The sequence below is a fragment of the Grus americana genome, chromosome 14 (genome assembly GCF_028858705.1).
Source record: "Grus americana isolate bGruAme1 chromosome 14, bGruAme1.mat, whole genome shotgun sequence".
Lineage (NCBI taxonomy): Eukaryota > Metazoa > Chordata > Aves > Gruiformes > Gruidae > Grus > Grus americana.
This window is the reverse complement of record NC_072865.1, coordinates 3578948-3596521: the sequence shown is the minus strand read 5'-3', so window position 1 is coordinate 3596521 and position 17574 is coordinate 3578948. Positions and strand designations below refer to the sequence as shown.

Below are 17574 nucleotides of genomic sequence, written 5' to 3'. Positions count from 1 at the left end.
GTGCTGGTGAAGTCCTTGTCTGACCTGGTCAACTATTGTTGGACTTGCACCTCTCTGGGAGTACAAAGTGAGTTTGAAGTTATTGCAGAACATCATGCTGCTGGAAGATGTTTATTGAAAGGGAAGTAGGTCAAGTAATAAAGCGAAGAAACCACCCGGTATGTTACCAGGTCAGAGGAAGGTACTGTGAGTTTCTGTAATCTCACACACCTTGTGGACGTACGAGCACTTCACAAAGACAGCATCTAGACAAAAAAATCGCAAAACCCCCATGTTTTCTTTTGTACAGTCCAGATTTTGAAATCAATGCTTGTTAAAACAGATGTGCAGCTGAGACTTGGATCCATTCTGCAAAATTAAAAAGAAAAAAAGTGTGTCTCAAGATTGCAAAAGAAGGAAAAAAAGACGTGAGAGAAATGGGTCATGTATGCTTTGCTTTTGCACTCATTAGGTGGAACTGACTGACCAGTACAAGGCTGTGGAGGGGAGGGAAAGGGGCTGGTCCTGCCCCAAGTCTTCTGCCTTGCTGTGCCCTTCCCTGCTGCTGCTCCTCTCCAGGAGCTGTGTCACCACCTGCAGTCACTGGGACCGTCCCTGGCACCTCTGCATCAGCTCCAGTGCTGAGCCTGCATCCCACCTGCAAAGGTCAGTGATGTTCCCTGCCCTAGATGCTGAATTCCTCCCCCAAAACTCAAGGGCTACCGTAGGTCTGCCCTAGCACAGCGTCTCCTTGCCCAGCACCCATATTCGGTGTAGCTCGCTGCTGTACAGAGGTGTAGGCAGCCTCCCCGGGATCCAGAGCCCATTGCCAGAGGGGGGAATGAGCGGGCAGGGAGCGGGCTGTGCGCTGGGTTGCACGAGCCAGGGGCTCGTTGGGACAAGCAGCAGCCTGCCTGCCTGCCTGCCTGCGTGGGCAGATGAGTGCTGGCAGGCAGGAGGAAAACCAGACCCTGTCCTGGGAACTGGGTGAAAAAGTTATGCAAGGAGGGAGAGCAAAAAGATGGAGGGGAAAAAAAAAATCAGTGTGATCCTGGATTTGCTTCGTTCCCTGTTTTCTCATTTTGCAGAAGTGGTAATTGAACTCCAGCAAGTGCCTGGGCAGACAGTGCTTTCAAAAACAGATGGTGGCCCTCCATTCCCACACAACATCCCCAAACCTCCCGGAGCAGCGTGTGCCTTCATCTCTGCTGTGTAATGCAGCCTATGGGGCATGCGCTGCAACCTGCGCCTGCTCCCTTTAGCCTGTATTTCTGTAGCACCCTAGGGAATAACCTGCTCCCGCTACTGGTCTCTGGAGAGTTTGTGGGGTGTTGTCCTAAAACTAAAAAAATTAAGTGAAGCAGAAGGAGCAGTATCCCCCCCCCGCCCTCTGTGGTGCAGGAGAGGTGCTCGGTGAAAAGCTGTGCCAGAAGAGGAGGTGTCAGTCAGGAGCCTGGGTTGGTGTGTTGTTGCTGCTCAAGAGCCAAATAAAAACCTGAAACCCCAATTCAGCTCATTTCCCCTCTGAAAATACAGTTGTGTCCCGTATTGCATGGCTGAGCAGCTCTGTCAGCAGCGAAGTGCTCGTGACTGCTGTGGAAATTTTGGCTAGAGATGAATTTTGAAAGGTTTTTCTATTAGCTTTGTAAAGGTAAATAAAGAACAGTGTAGAAGAATAGGAAGGTATGAAAAACTAAACTCTGCAAAATTTCACATCAATAGGGTACCACCATTAGAGAAAATGAGGAATTTATGCCCCATATTAAGCTCATCATGGTGTGCTACCTGCTTTTTGGGGTACCTGACAGAAATCATCATAGTCATAGATCTGGACATTCTTCTTCCCTTTCCCCACTGGCTTTCAAGCAATGTTCTTCCACTTTTCTCTGCCTCTGACTGACTGTTAGTGGCAAGGCTGCTCTGCGTGCAATCCTCCTGCCCCTGAGATGAAGCTCAACCCAACTGAACCATGGCGAGAGTTTGCTGGAGCAGTGCGCTGCCCGAGCTTGCAGCCGGCTCTCCGCAAACACGGCTCCATCTGCCTCCGGTCGACACTACAGCTGCGGGAGATTTGAGCCGTGATTTATGTCCCACAAGAAAGTGCAGCATCATATATTTAGGGTAAGGTGCTGAGTATCGTTTGGTCTTGACAACTGTGGGATATAGAAGAAAAAAAATGCATCCAAACTCCTTAGTTTCTTTTGTTTTATTGATACTTATTCAGTAGCAGAAGTACACAAGGAAAATTACTGAGGTCTAGGCGGGTGAGAAAAGCAGGATTGAGCCTTTCATTTTGCATCTTTAAACTCTAAAGGCTCAGTTTTGCTCATGCAAAATTCACTCATCCCTCGCACGCTGCTGCTGCGTTTACTGGGCAGGGGTGATGTATCTCTGGGTGGTGGTGGAGGGGAGTCGAGCTCCAAAAGAGCTCCTTTTGACTCAGATTTCAAAAACATAGTTATGATCTGTGTAAGAGCTTCAACGAGGTGGATAATTTGGATGGTGGCCTCCTCTCCCCCGTGAATTCTGGTGTGTGAGGTACGCCTCAGTAAGGAGCAGTTGTGTTTTCTGCCTCATGGCAGGCTGGCTCCTGGAAACTCGGTATTTCCAGGTATTTCAGCACTGAAGTTTAGATACTTGCCTCTCCTTACAAGTTTTTGTATTTGTATTTAAACAGCAGACAGACTGTCAGTAAGCCGTGGTTCGTGTGAACGCTCTTCATAAAAGACGATTGCAAAAGCAAACAGAATGATCGCTCTGGGTTCATGGTTGGGAAGTAGGAACAAAATGAGGCTTAAATAGCGATGAGTCAATGAAGCGATGAAGTGCCTATTTATTGGTAAATAAAGGCTGGCTGCCATTGCCTGCTTCGAAGCCCGCGTGCCCCCGAGGGGTTTGGAAAGTGGTGATGCAAACTGATGAGTCACAGTTTAGAACAATAGTTTCTTCATGCGAAATGACTCGGGATAAAAGAAAAACAGGTTTTTCAAGAAGCTGAAGCTTATGAAATTACAAAAAGGAATAACATAATAGGACATCTTTAACCCTGTGTTGGTATTAAATCTTTTTCTAAAGACGAATGCAGGGGTTGTGGTGGATGCCTGAGACCAGCGGATTAGACTGTGCCCGCTTGCAGTTAGCATTCCCCTTTTGGAGCATGCATGCAGATAAGCAGAGCAAAAAAAAAAAAAAAAATGAATACTGCGCGTACGAGCATTAAATGTGATGTATGTAACAGCATCTCATATAGCATGAGATTGCGGTCATTTCTCTGCATCGTTCTCCCTATCCTCCTCCATTTGCCAAATTTAAGGTAAAAGGTTGGTCCCACTGAGCGAGGGCAGCACGGCTTCCGGCACGGTCTGGCTCGCAGGTGGGATGCTCTTGGGTGGGAGATGTCTGTTGGGCAGAGGAGCCGTGTGTGGCTGGAGCTCCTGTCCCACCTCTGCAGAAAATACTGGAAATACTGCCTGACCTCTCCCCTTGCCCTGCTGTGGCCCAAATAGCCTCTTCCATGAACTAAAGCTCCGTTAGGTATGGTGCTATACAAATAACGTGTCCTCTCTAGTACAGATAACCCCATTTCTTCCAGCGAGGGTGGAATATGCTGCTCTCTAATTTCCGTGGCTCTACAACTATCCATCTTAAATATTCTGTAGAGTTTTATTGCAGAAATTGTCACCCTAGCAATCTGAATGCAAAAATGTGCAATTTTTTTAAGGATTTAATGACATCAGAACAATGAGGTAAAGGGCAGGACAAGCTACGGTCTGTCAATAAAAACACTGTAATCGGATTAATCCAACCAGCCAAAAAAAGGTTTATTTCCTTCCATGTACTACATGTATTCACATGATGGGTGGTGAATTTCCCCATACCCTCCCCCAGCCCTCTGTGTCCTTGCTGAGTCTGTCTGAAGTGGGGGGAAGCCCAGGGCTGCTGGCATCCCCCCCAGTGCCTTTTCTTTGGAGTTCCAGTCTTCGTTTCAGCTGGCCGTGCCCAATCGGTGCTTTCCTGCTCTCACTGTTTTCCATCCATAGGTGGCAGCAGGCTTTAAAATCTTTAACCTTTCAACAGTGATGGTTTTTAGGAGCTGAGGGAGTTGTGCAATGGTCTGCAGAACTTTGGTGAATGGAGCTGGTGTAAGAGGAATGAATTCTTTTCAAGGAACAGAACATCCTTGGAGGCTGTTCACTGAATTGTTCTGTGAAGACAAATAACAGAAAGCCTAGCTCGAGGGTAAGAAAGGGCAGATGAGCACCTATTTTGGGCCAACGCAGCCTGGCAAAAATCAGCGATTTTGTCTGATAAGTTACACAGGAAAATTAATGTGGTTAACAGATTTCGCTTGAAAAAGCATATGTATGCAAAAAGTTGCATTTGCAATGCAGATTTAAGCTGCTTTGCTCAAATTTGCTTTTTCTGTATGTCTGTGCCTGCATTTGGGGATCTCTCTTCCCTCCCCTGGGGTGATGCCTGGCTGTGGTCTGGGTGGCATCACCAAGCGAGCGGGGTCAGTGTGATGGGGACATGGGGATAGCTTGGGGCAGGGTTGGCTGCTCATGCTCCAGCAGCACATGGAGTAGGATTTGCTCCGTGGTGATGATAACCCCAGCTGCAAGAGGTGCTCGGGATCTCCATCACGGTGCCTCCACCTCCAGCAGCATCGCACCACGGCTGCTGCGGGCAAATCCCCTTCTGAGAACGGAGCAGATAAAGGATGAAGGTCAGCAGCAGGCTCTCTCTATTCACAGCAGTTTTAGGTTGCCTCCTCTGCTTGCGGATCCCCTCCAGCCCCGCTCGGCACATCCCGAGAGCGCGGTGCCACGTGCCAAGCGTGCCGCGGTGACTCTCTCTCAGGTTTGCCTTTTTATTTCCCTGCGTGCCGTGCCAGGTGAGCCCAAACAAATCAGACCGTGTTGACAAGGACCAGCCGAAAGCTGCGTCGGCCGCAGGCAGGGCTGAGCGGTCAGCAGGTTCCTTGCAAGTCAGGGTGAGGAAGGCACTTGTTTGGAGGAGGCAGTGAGTCACGGCCAGCTCCCAGGGTGATTAATCAGGAAATTTGTTCAAGTGAGAAAGAAAAGCTCCATGGCGGGTGCACGCTGCTGTGCAGGAGCAGCACCGGCCAAGAGTGAGGGAAACCCTCCATATAAGTCATTAGACTTCTCCTGTAAAAATTAATCATTGCTTTAATTGAATGAGATATTCTTCTCCACCTGCCTGTTAGCTGATGGGGTGTTGCCGGAGCAATGGTAATGGCTGGCTCCGAAACCATAAAGGTGGCAGGAATTTTGACAGGCAGCAGAGCAAGCCTAAATGAAACCTTGCAAGCTGTACATGGTGTTTGTGAAAAATAAATAATAAAATGGCAGTTACAGTAGTGTGTGTATGCACGGGGAGCTCTGTGGCTCGGCCAGGAGGGGAGGCAGCCGAAGGGGAAGGAGAAAGCCTGGGTTTATGTACAGACCTCCCGGGCTGCGTGTTCAGTTCAGCTCCAGAAGATGCAGCGAGGGAGCAGGACCGGGCCTGGTGAGCAGAGGAGCTGGGAGAGGACGTGGTCTCCTCGCTGTCTCCTCCCGGAGCCCGTCCAGCTCTCCGGATGTGTGGCAGTGGATGCCGTGCTCAACTGCACCTCGGGGAATTGTATCTTCTTCTGGGTGAACAGTAAAAAACCCCACGTTTCTGTCCTCAGCCTTCATTTTCTGATCCTGTAGGGAAAAGTACGTGCTGATTTGTATTTAACTTTTCCTAATAACCTGCTTAAACGCATGTTTTACACAGCTCGCACAAGGCAAGGAGGTGACTTCACTTGATGGGGGTGCAGTGCTGGTGCCACCAGTGGGACGTGGGGACCCCGCTGGCGAGCGGGATGTCTCCATCCCCATGGCCCCTGTGCGTGGCAGGGCTCTGAAGTGGAGCACGATCGCTTGTTTACAGCCGTTAGCTGGCATTGCAGGCAAAATCACCCCTATTTTGACACCTCTCAGAAGCTAGCAGCGATGAGCGACGGCTCTTCCAGAGGAGCAGCAGCTCCGCTCAGACTGTCGTTGACAGTTGCAGATGACAGGAATATGAGGGCTTAATTATTATATGATTAAGTTGAAGTGATCATCTTATGTCTGTTTAGTGTCTAACGTAAAATGAGCTGGTAATCTCGGTCTCGTTTGCAGTGGCCTTTGGTTAGAAATCACTAGTGTACGGGCTGCGAGTGCGTGCTGGCATCCCGGGGAGAAAAGGAGGTCGAGGAGAAGGGTCCTGCCTGGGTGGTGGAGGCTGTGTGGGAAACTGAGCTTCTGCAGTATTCTGCCTGGATTTGGGTGGCTTTTTCCCTTCCCCACTCAGGGAAATTCCCAAGGAATAATTTTCATGTCAGATGGCTGTGAGAAAAGTGGTTCTTCATCTGTTGTAGCATCAAATGCAGATTTGAGCAGGATGCAGGGGATTCGGTGTGCAGGCAGTGGCTCTCCTTGGAGCTGGGCTCCCTGCGGTCCCGCCTGGCCCGAGGTGGGGAAACCCTCAGTCTCCATCACCTCCGCTGGTCCCGAGCACCTAGCCGGAGAGCTCCCAGTACCCAGGAATATCAGCAAAAGGCAAAAATAGTTGTAAAAAGCCACTATTCAAATCACCAATGTATACCCCAGCTTCTTGATAGCCCTCTGAAATCATACGTCCTTGGAGCAGCGTTCAGAAGACGGTCCCTGTCCCTCAGCCTGGCCAGGAGGATGAGCACCCACCCCAGGGATGCAGGGACCCCACCGTGCTGCGGGTGCCTCAAGGCTGAGCCTTTGCGATGGCTGAGACTGTGCATCGTGGCTGTAAAGGATGTGAGTCAAGGCCTCTCTCTTCCCATGTAGAACTGGATTTTTCAACTTTAAATTCGATGAATACAGTTTTTCCTATAAGATATTCAATACAGTTGTGCCTATAAGGTACTCTTACAAGGTTGAAAACCTCTTTCAGGTAAATGCGGATGCTGGCACTGGTGGGATGCTCAGCTGTAATGCCCGAAGAGCTTCTGCGCCCGCAGGTGGGAGCCGTGTAAGGAGATGCTCTTTAATCCGGCAGCTTCACCACAGTTTTGCTTTCTGGTGGTTGTTGATGCCATCCGGCCTTGTTTTATTGTTTTTCTCTCAGCAAGAGTGGCATAGGAAACGTTACAGCAGGTGTTAGGCCGTGTTTGTGTTTTAAAGGCATTTCACATTGCGGTTCACATCTGCGCTAGGAAAGCCAAAGAGCGGTATTGCAGGTTATTGTGGGAAATTTACAGTTTAAACATCGCACTTAGTAGAAACCCCTTCTGCTCAGGCTTGGGCTATTACCACGTTATTCCCAGCCTCCATCTGTGCCTGCTGCTCCAACGCGCTGAGTGCCTGCAATTACTTCCAGAAGAAGTTCAGCCTCTTTTTTGAAAGCACCCATTTCCCCCCTCCCCGGCTCGAGCTGTCCGCGGCTTTCATCCCCAAAAGATCTCAAAGTGCTTTTTGAGCTGCGTGACTCTGAGCCGGGGGATGCAGCAACTCCCGGGGCAGGGGGCTGTGCGGGCAGCTGAATCAGGATGCTCTTTCTCCCATCAGGTGGGTTATGCTCAGTCTCTGCAGCAAGTGCTGCTTTATATTTATTTGCACGATTTCTCTGCGTAAACCGCATGGGTAAGTAACCGCCACGCAGCTAAGCAGGGTTTGTATGTAACGAGAGCCTGCGAATTTCAGTGCCTCCCCACCCTTCCCCTGTGGTTTGCTGCATCGTTTGCTGAAATAATGGTTAATGTGGTGCTCAATAAAAGTGCCGAAGCTGGGAGCTGCGGCGGAGCTGCCCCTCCGCACGCACAGCAGGCACCGCAGCAGTGGTGGGATGGTTTCTTCAGCTGCTCCTGGGCTGTCCCAGGGCAATGAAGCCGTTCCACAGACCCTTGGTGTGATCGCCACGACAGCTTCAAACCAGCCCAGTGGCACTGTGCTTCCAAACGATGCTTTTCCCAGTGCTGGGGTGTCTGCCCGGAGGCAGCAGTGCCCAGGCTGGAGCACCCACCAGTGGGGTGTTCATCAGGACCGACCCTGAGCCCATTTCAGTGTCACTCAAAGGCACCGACCAAGGAGACGTCTGGGCTTTGGGCCGTGACCGTGTAATTCGGTCTGGAGAGGTGACAGTGACCGAGGGTCGTGCCACCGGTCTTCACGGTGTCAGCAACTCAAGCGTGGACGCGGCGTGCTGCCTCTCGTGGGGCACAGCCGAGGTGCTGGCGAGGGAGCGAGGCCGCTGGATTAACGGGCGGTTAAACGGGTATCGTGTTGCTGATGCTCGTCAGCACCAGCCCCGCTGCAGCCCAGGGACCCAGCCGATGACCTCGCTGGGGCCTCGAATTCCTGCAGAAAAGAGCAATTCCCACCTGCTGCTGCCAGGAAAGCTGCTCCTCCACGCACTCCTCGGTGCACAGCCCTTCATTCCTCTGGGTCGCTCCTGCTCCCGTCCATCCCGGGCAGGACAAACGCTACCTACAGTAGGCTGAGTGTTGTTTTTTTCTGAAGGTTTTATTTATTTATGGATTTATTTTGCCAGCTCCAGCCTAGCTCCCACCTGCCGGCTTGCCGGGTGGTGAGCCACCAGGACGGATGCATGGGGACGAGCTAGGGTCATCTGGAGGAGCAGGGATGGCTCTGGCATGCTCTGCAACGCGATTGCCTGCCTGCGGGCCTGGAGTGCCACTTTGCCATCAAATTAGACTTGAGCAGTCGTAAAATAATTGCAGTAACATCTTCACGCTGTTTTCATCATTAAGCAAAGAGCACGGCACGCACACAGGGCTGACGCTCCTCAGGCTGCGGCGATGCTGAGCGTGCTGGTGTGCCCAGGGGTCCCCAGCCCTGTCCCCAGCCCCACCGCTGCGGTTGGAAAGCTCTCAGCAGGGCTTTGCTGCCAGCGCAGAGCGTGTGCAGCAGCGAGGGGAAGCTCTCTTGGAGCAAAGCCCCCCTGCACCGCATCAGCCCCAACACAAACTGCTCGGAGAGCTGCGTGTAACTCGGGGAGGGGGGTAGATAAGCCCCAGGGTTTGCTTTCTGAAGCCAGCTGGCCCAAATCGACTGCAAAAAAAAAAAAAAAAAAAAAGGCCTTCTGAAAAACAGCGTCCTTTTGAGAAGAGCTGGTGGCTGTCGAAAGTGGCAGTGGTGGAGGGAGGAAGGAAGGAGGGGGCTGGGTGCTGCCGGGAAGCCAAACATGCTCATTTTGGCTGGCTGTCTTCAGCAGCATGTGGGCAGAGTGCTGGGATCCTGTGTCTCGGGCTGACACCGGCTGCGTGTTGCGGAGATGACTCATGTGTTTTGCGGGGAAGACGGTGCTTTCGGCGCTGCCGAGCGATGCCTTCCCCTTCCTCCCCTTCCCCAGGTGAAGGTGCCAAAACCGCACCGAGGGGAGACGACAGCCCTGGGGAAGGGAAAGGCAGGTGCTGAGCCCCAACCGGGACCGGCAGCACCGCGGGCTCCTCGTCCCCGTTAGGAAGGAGATGTTGTCTTCCCTGCCTTGATGATTTGGGGCTGTAATTGCACATGCCAGAGCGGTAGTTGGGCATCCCCCTGCCCCGGCCCCTCCTGCTGAGCTGCACCGAGCTGCGGCAGCGCTCAGCTGCACGGGGCGCTCGTGGGGCAAAGCTGGGGAATTTGGGCGAGTCATTAGAGGAGAGAGCTGGGACTGGATCAGCCACAGCAGTGTTTCACTCCGGGCTTTTCTTTTAGGTTTACATCTGATGGTGTCACAGCATGAAGAGCAAATTCTTCTGCGGAAGAGCTGAGCCTGTCAGTCCCTTTGCTCAGATGGGGGCCAAGAGCATCCTAAAAGGGGGTGCAGCACCTGTGGGAGGCCAGGCTTGGGAGCAGAGGGGACAGGCTGTCACAGGTCCCAGGCGATGAGCAAGCGTCACAACCTCTGCAGCCTCCCCACTGCCTTCTGCTCCCGGGCGCGGGTGCGAGCCTCCTCCGGGTTTCCGGGTTTTGGTCTTTCAGGTCCCGTTACCCCCCCGCCCCCCCGTGAGTTTCGTTCTGAATTTCAGGTTGGATTGAGTCAAAATCTCAAATATAGACAAAACTGCTGCCTGTGGCTGGGTTTCCGCTTGTACCAGCTCGAGGGAGCATCCTCGGGGGGGAAAACCCTGCACCGAGTGCCGTGTCCCATGGCGGGGACGCAGCCCCGGCCCCACGCGCCTTCCCGCGAAAGGCAAAGAGGCACCGTGCGAAGGGAGAGGGATGGAGGTGTTTTACCAGCCAGACCTCTGCTCCTGCCGCTTCCCTTCAGAGAGCTGCAGAAGCTCATTCGAGCTGGTTTTGGTCAATGGGAGATGTGTCAGTCACTGCTGGAAACTGGCTCCTGGTTCTTTCCTGTCATTTACTGATGAGCTAATTCCTTGTTTATTTACCCCAGGCGTACAGCCCTTCAGATCCACGCGAGGCCAGTCAGCAAACCTTTCCCCACGCCACGATTCCCTCATTTCCAGCAAATCCCTTTCATTGATACATACAGAAACCAAAAACGAGTTTGTAAATGCATGATGAGTTCACTGCCCCCGGCGTCCCATCTCTTCTTTGGCAGCCAGCAAACGCTACCTTCAGACTGGGAAATCAGCCAAAATGTGATTTTTGTGGGGGTCCAAGCGCGTTTCCTTCTGGCTAGCAGGCAGCGCTGCCCTTGGGCTCGCTTGGCCGTGCGTTCGTTAGTGGGAGGTAATTCTGTCTGCTCAAGCAGGCGGTGTTGTCCACTTAATCGTAAGGAGATGGGTATCCTTAGCTATGCCAAAGATTTTATGAAAGTATAAAAAAAAGCCAGCGAGCAGTCTCATAAGCCAGTAAATGGCATCCTATGAGCCCCTATTAGAAAGCAGAGAGTTACTCCAAGGTTAATACTTCGTTCGGGAAATAAATCTGCTCTAACTCCACGCAGTCCCTAGAAGCAGCCAGCTCCAGGGTTAGCAGTCCCCAGGGGCCAGGAGTTTGGAAAAAACCAGAGTCCCCACTGCAATTAATACAACAGGCACCAGCGCTGCGCCCCTCCGTCTTCACCTGGGCACGGTCCTGGAGGAGCCGGGCTTGGCTTACGGTGCGGATGGGGTTTCGTTGGTGCTGAGCTATCCTGAGGGTGAGATGTTCTCCCGTTGGGTATGTTGGTCTCTTCCTTCTGCACCCTGAAGGGAAAGCAGAGTCACCGGCAGAAACCGGCATTATCGGTGCTGAACAAAAACCAGAGAGGAAAGAGAGGGAAAAGAAAAATCTATTGATTTATCGAGGCCATTTCCCCTGAAATGAAGGAACAAACATTTTTCAGCATTTTGTCCAGGCTCTGTTTTTGTTTTGCGGACTGTTGGAGCATTACCCGTTTCTGCCAGGAGCTGCAGAGTCATCCATCCTACCCCTGAGCTTTCCTGCTGCTGCACACCCTGGTCCAGTCCAAAACAATCCTCTCGGTGAAGTTCACAGCCTTCAAAAGTACATTTAATTTTGCTCTTAAGGCACCTTAGCCAAAATTTGCTTTCCCTTTGTAGAAGTTCAGAGAAAACCACCATGAAAGCCGAGCAGTCTACCATTACTCTCCAGTTATTTACCACCAAACCCAAACGACGCCTTGCAAGCAGAGCTGCAAAAGGGACATTTCGACACAGACTTTGCTGGGTTTCCTGGTGGTTTGGCGTAACGTGCCCTGCATTTCACAGGCTCTTTTCCAGCCTTCCTGCTGAGATGCTGCCGAGACACAGAGGGGAGGTGAGCAGGGAGGGCTAGAGCAATAAAAACACCCCGAGCCAACCTTTTTTTTCCCCTTGCAACTGCTACACTTGTCACATGGGAAGCAACGCGTTATCTTTTCTCTCCGTGTAGAACAACCCCGAATAATCAGCGCACGTTTGCTTCGTCCCATACGCGTGTTGACATTTTTCATCCTTCTGTTATTACAGATGCTGCAAAGGCAATAACTCTGAAGCGTCACAGCTGCAGATTCGTATCGCGCAGGTAAGATGGTATGGTTAAATAACGAATCACTCAACATCTAAATATTAGGTAAAAGACAACAAAATCTGCAAGAACAAGAACAACACGGTGTAAAGTACCTGCAGGGTTCGCATCCCCGCTCGATCTGGGAAACTTTGGATGGCCTGAGGTGGATAAACTCATTGAACTGTCCTTTAAAGTGCTGGAAAGTACGTAGAGCTCAGCCCGACCAGGCTTGGAGGGGACATCGTCCCTCTGAGGGTTGGAGATGCTCTCTGCTCCTCGCTGTGCTCCCAGCAGCGTTCAGAGAGCAGTTCAGCAGAGGAGGTTTGTAGGGGACAGGTTGAACAAATGACTTTGTAGGGAAGCTATTTGTCAGACATTTGCAGTCCCCGTTGAGGGACCATGGGGTGGGTCAGGATCGCACCGTAGCTGGGCTTTCCAGGGCATGCCTGGCGCTGTGCCGGGCTGTCGGTGCTGTGCCGAGCACCCGGGCAGCTCCGCTGCTCCCAACCCAGCGTGGTTGCTGCCGCCTGCGCTGCTCTGGGGCTTTTCCCCAACACCCTCCTGAAGCATTTCCCCCCTCTCCCCTGGGGAACTGATGGCCTGAGCAGCCACCTCCCGCTCAGCTCTTGCTGGGCACCGCGGGAACACGTCATGCTCCAAAGAGATTTTTCGGTTTACCTGCAACCGCTCACTGATGCTGAGAATAATCTATGTCAGCGCTGCAGTTAAGTCTTTTCTCAGCTTGAGGGTGACTTCAAGTGATAATTGCATCTAGTTTCTGCTGTAACACGTGCTGGTGGCTGGTTGCTTCGCCTTTGCTGGATGGAAGGGAGCTGGATGGAAATACCTGTGCAGAGTATTTCTGCTGGATGGAAGGGAGCTGGATGGAAATACCTGTGCAGAATATTTCCCACCAGAGCTGCTCCCCCTGGCACGCCTGGGAGGACCAGCTTTGCTGAGTTTCAAAGCTCAGGTCATGTTTTCCGGCTGTAGAAGACAGCTGTGGGCCGGAGGCGGCAGCGACATCTCCCTTGGTGTCAGATGGGGCAGTTGCTTCATCCTCACCGACTATTTTCTAATGCTTGGGATGGAAAATATTGCACACGCCTGGCAGGTGGGCTGGTGGGCTGTTGAGAGGCGGCTGCGGTTGCTGCTGGCGCGGGGGAGGCACGGCCTGTCTCGGCACACTCTTGGCTCCGGTTGTGCCGGTGCCATGCTGTGCCCACGCCGCTCCCAGAGCTCGGCTGTTTGTAGTGCTGCTTCCTCCTGGTGTATCTATCCGAACCAGTTTTATAGCTGTTGTCTAGCACACACAGAGGACTGGGGAGATGCTTGCAGGCTTCAGATCAGAGCGGTCACCAAAGCCCTCACGGCTGGGCACACATCTGGCTCTTGCTGTGCCAATAAACGTTGGTGCTGCTGCCCCGTGCCCGACTGTGTGCCTTGGCATCCCTGCGCCTCAGAAAGCCTAAAAAAATCATCCATGGGTGCCTTCTGCTGCTAGAGAAGAGCTGGTGCTGAGGAGGTGATGCTCGGGGCACGGGGGGATGTGTGTCCCCATCCTGCCTCTGGCCATGCAGCGATGCTGCTCGGCTCTGCGCTGCTCCGGTGGATTTACAGTCAGACTGGGATCAGCTTATTCCCCACGGGTCTCCAAAAGCAACCCTTCCGAGAGTGGCCCACCCCCGGTCTGTGTGCTGGTCTCTCTGGGTGTTGGGGACTCCTGTGTCCCCCGGGCTGGCTCCTGGCTTGAGTTGTCTTTGGGAATGTGTGGCACAAGGACTGGCATCCTTACTGCTGTGTTTTATCCCCCAAACTTAGTCATTTTAAAGCTGGAGCTGCGAAAATTGCTGATTTCCCTCTTTTAGAAATGCTTTATTGATCCTGCTTGCTTATTAAGGGCAGGAATTTATCCCCCGCCTGCCAGTCCCTCCACGCAGCACGAGTGTTATTTGTGGTATCCCATACACCGAACACCTATTTTTAGCTGAGCGTTCTTGGAAGGGGTTTCAGTACCTTGTTTTCCGCAGGGAATTCTCTCTCTTGCAGGATGCCTGGAGCTGCTCGTAGTGCTCCAGCCTGCACAGGGGGATGCTTGGATGGAGGCAGAGCACATGGCAGGTCCGGACCCGCGTGGATGGCCGGTGTCCTGCTCTGATGGGAGCAGCATCCTAAACAAACACAGCATCTCCCTCCTGGGAATGATTTTCCTGGGAGTTATGGCTGCAGATGTGTTATTTTGCTTTTTGATCTGCCTGCCTCCCAGGAAAAACTCCATTTCATTGATCAGACGATTTCAAGCTCATTGCAGGACTGCTAATGACCAAGCCGTACCAGCAATATTTTAACCTCTGCGTTTTCTCCGAGCGTTCAGTGTCAGCATTATAAAGTACCACTTACAGTATAAGCACAGGCAGTCAATTGTTTTAATCTTTATTGCATCTGGACGTGCAGCAGCTACTCCCGAGCAAAAACACTGCGCCTGATACTCAGCAGAGTGGGGTTGGTTGGGAAATGCCATCCCACCACTTTGGGAAACCGTCCCACCACTGCCCACCCAGTTCCCCTAGAAATTGGTTGCTATTCGTGTGATTTATACCCCTGTGCAGACAAGGTCCAGGATCAGCGCCCGCGGCAGCCTCTCGCAGGTGAGGGACAGATACGGGCAAAGCTGTGGGTTCACCCTGTGCCCCCCCAAACACTCAGCTGGGGGGCCGAGCACCTCCCCACCACGACTCCGTGGATGATCTCTGGCCATCACAGGAGCAGGAGGAGCTGCCCGCAAGCAAAACCAGCCCCATCTCGTCACTGCTACTCCCCCATGCTAATCCTCTGCAAAAAAAAGGTGCCTGGTTCAACCCTCCACGGCACACGCACGAGTCTATTTTTAACTTGGGCATTAAAACAACAAGGAATGAGTTCGTCAAGTGGAGTTTGAGACGGGCAAGACGTCAAGGCAGAGGCAGCGTTTGTGAAACCCAGCGGGCTCAGCCAGGGTCGGCGTTGGCTGGAGCGGGATTTTTCCCTTGTTTTGTGGCTTAGTCATAGGTTCGTTTATTTTTTAGAGGTTTTTATTATTATTATTATTCATCTTTTGTGATCACAGCAGACACATCATTTCACAGCCCTACATGGAAATCCAAGACCAAGGAACTATTTTTAGTACACAAAATGTCTCCCCTAAATGTATTAACTTTGGAAGAGTAAATATTAAATACACTCTCATCACATTAGAGGCGTTTACGCAGAAGTACAGCAGCAGCGTTTTTAATGGTTAGGGGAAATTATGTTATGCCACTAGCACTTAATCAAACACAATAAAAAGAGATCTTACTGCAATTCTTTCAGGATAAGTTGAAGGGAAATGAATTCATTTTCACATCCGTTGACGGTGATTTACTGACACTGGGGCATATTTGCCCCATTAGTATTTATGGTGGCACTTGCAATCCTTATGCAAAACATACAGAGGATAGCCTAACATTTATTTTGCAATTAAACTGAAATGATTCTTCGCTTGCTCGCTCCCGATCGAGGCATTCAGCACCATCTGTGATGAGGGTACTATAGGCAAACCCCAAGCAGGCATCACAGGGAAACCCTGTGTGCTGTAGGTGCCTATAAATATGTATTTTTGAATAAGAATGGCTTTTTGTAACTCTATTGGGGAAGTATTTCTCAGGCTGGGCTGTCGGAGAAGGACGATGTAGTGCTGCTGTCCCCGCTCTGTTGGGTGCCTGGAAAAACAGCAGTGACCCTCGGGGACCGGCACCGGTGGCTCTCGCCTGGTGATGGTGATGGGCAGCGGGGGTACTGCCTGGGTTTGGGTCCTGCACCTCGCTCCTGCATGAACCAGCTGGTGGTTTAGAAGGTGTTTTTTTAAAAACAGAAGGAAGCCAGAAATATGGAGCCAAGCTCTTGTTGGTGGGTTGGTTTCATTGTCGGCTCAGCTATTGTCTCTCATACGGGCTCTCTGGGAAAGGAGGGATGTACGGAGACGACACAGTCTCTTTAGATGCCCCAAATTTTCTTCTCTCTTCCTTTGCTTCCAGGTGTTTGGGCTCCATTTCCCATGCCCATTCCCATGATACATCTAGCCAGCCCATCCCAGCCACCTCTGCTCTAATACAGGTGCCAGAGGCTGGGATGCATCTTCCCAGGAATTTGCCTAGTTCCATGAGGGTCAGATATTTTGGAGACAAAATCCTTGCCGGTTCGTAAGGACATTGCCCCATGTTGCCCAGCATCAGACCTCCCAGGCCCGGCTGTGCTGTGTGTCACCCCCCACCTTGGACATTTGGGGAATATCGCAGGGCCAGGGGCATCGCCAGGGCTTGAGGGTAAATCAGGGGAGTCAAACCAAAGGGGTTTTTCTCAAACCAGGAGCACGGCAGGCTGGCCTCGCTCCCTGCCTTAGGAAATTGAACTCTTCAGTATCTCCCTGCCTAGAAGAGGTGAAAAACTTACTACAGAAGATGACTCTTGAACTGGCTCTGGATAGATGGGTTCATGCACGAGGCTGAGGGCATCGCACCTGTGGACCGGCCAAGAGTTTGAGTTCATCGTTGGGGTGCCTCAGGCACTGTGAACAGTAACGCAGCCCAGTAATAAAATCCTTAGTTTGCAATAAACTGATCCTATGCCTTTTCATTTAAGAGCAAAATATAAGGCTGTGGTAGTTTAAAGGTGGATTTCCTCCCTTCCTTCCCCCACCTCCCAGAAGACCCATCTCAGATTGATGGTTTTAGCACCATCTTCTCTCTGCACCATGATTTCCCTGATTAATCGCATTGGTAATAAATTGAACAAAGTATGTCTGTTAAATCTCTCATTTTCCTTCAGCGGCTTAGGCACTTGGTCAATTTTACAGAAAATAAATGGGCCAGGAAATGCCAAAAAGGTAAGACAAAAAAGCCGATGGCCAACGATTCCTTGATGACCAATTGCCTGCCCAGATGAAGCGGCTGCGCGCTAACGGGTCCCACACATCACCAGGGGTTCCTGGCACCCCACCACGTCGAGTATTTGCTGAAATGAAGGGACACCCTTGCCCGTGGGCTCCAAGCCGCCTCTGCACGTGTGGGGAGACGTGGGTCCCATTCAAGCCAGAGTTTTTACAGCCGTGGGGATGAGCCCTGCCTCTCCCGCCACGCTGGACCCCACACTCCCAGGATGGAGGGTCGGCCCCGGTACCCGCCTGCGTGTGACCCACATCAGCAGGAAAACAAGCAGCGTGTTACAAATAGCAACCCACTGCTGTAGTATTTGGGATTTCACAGCTTTTCCTTTGCTCCCGTGAATAGCGAACGTAACAGCGCGTTTCACTGCGTGCGATGCTGGTTGCTGGCACAAAGGGCTGCTCCGACAAACCTCTCGTCTCCCGTGGAGCGTGTTTTGCTCCAAGTCTGCAAAACAAGATTTAAGTCTCCAAAAGAAAGGTTGTTACCTTGAATTACAGAAACTTTCAGGCACTTGGGACCTTGCGAGCACCCTCTTGCTTAGGGTCTTCCCTCCAGACTGACAAACGTCTCCAGCCGCGCTCCGCAAGGGTTCGCCGAGGTTTGCCAATGGAAATTACATGGAAACGCAATGGAAACTCAGAAATTCGCTATACACGGGCAGACAG

At 51.8% G+C, this 17574-nt stretch overlaps 1 long non-coding RNA gene across 1 annotated transcript; it reads left to right on the top strand.

Moving 5' to 3' along the window:
• On the top strand, nucleotides 1-16579 carry LOC129212678 (uncharacterized). Its single transcript, XR_008579259.1, has 4 exons — nucleotides 1-67; nucleotides 452-645; nucleotides 11909-11963; nucleotides 13998-16579. It is a non-coding gene; the product is annotated as an uncharacterized LOC129212678 (long non-coding RNA).
• Nucleotides 16580-17574: the final 995 nt, after the last annotated feature.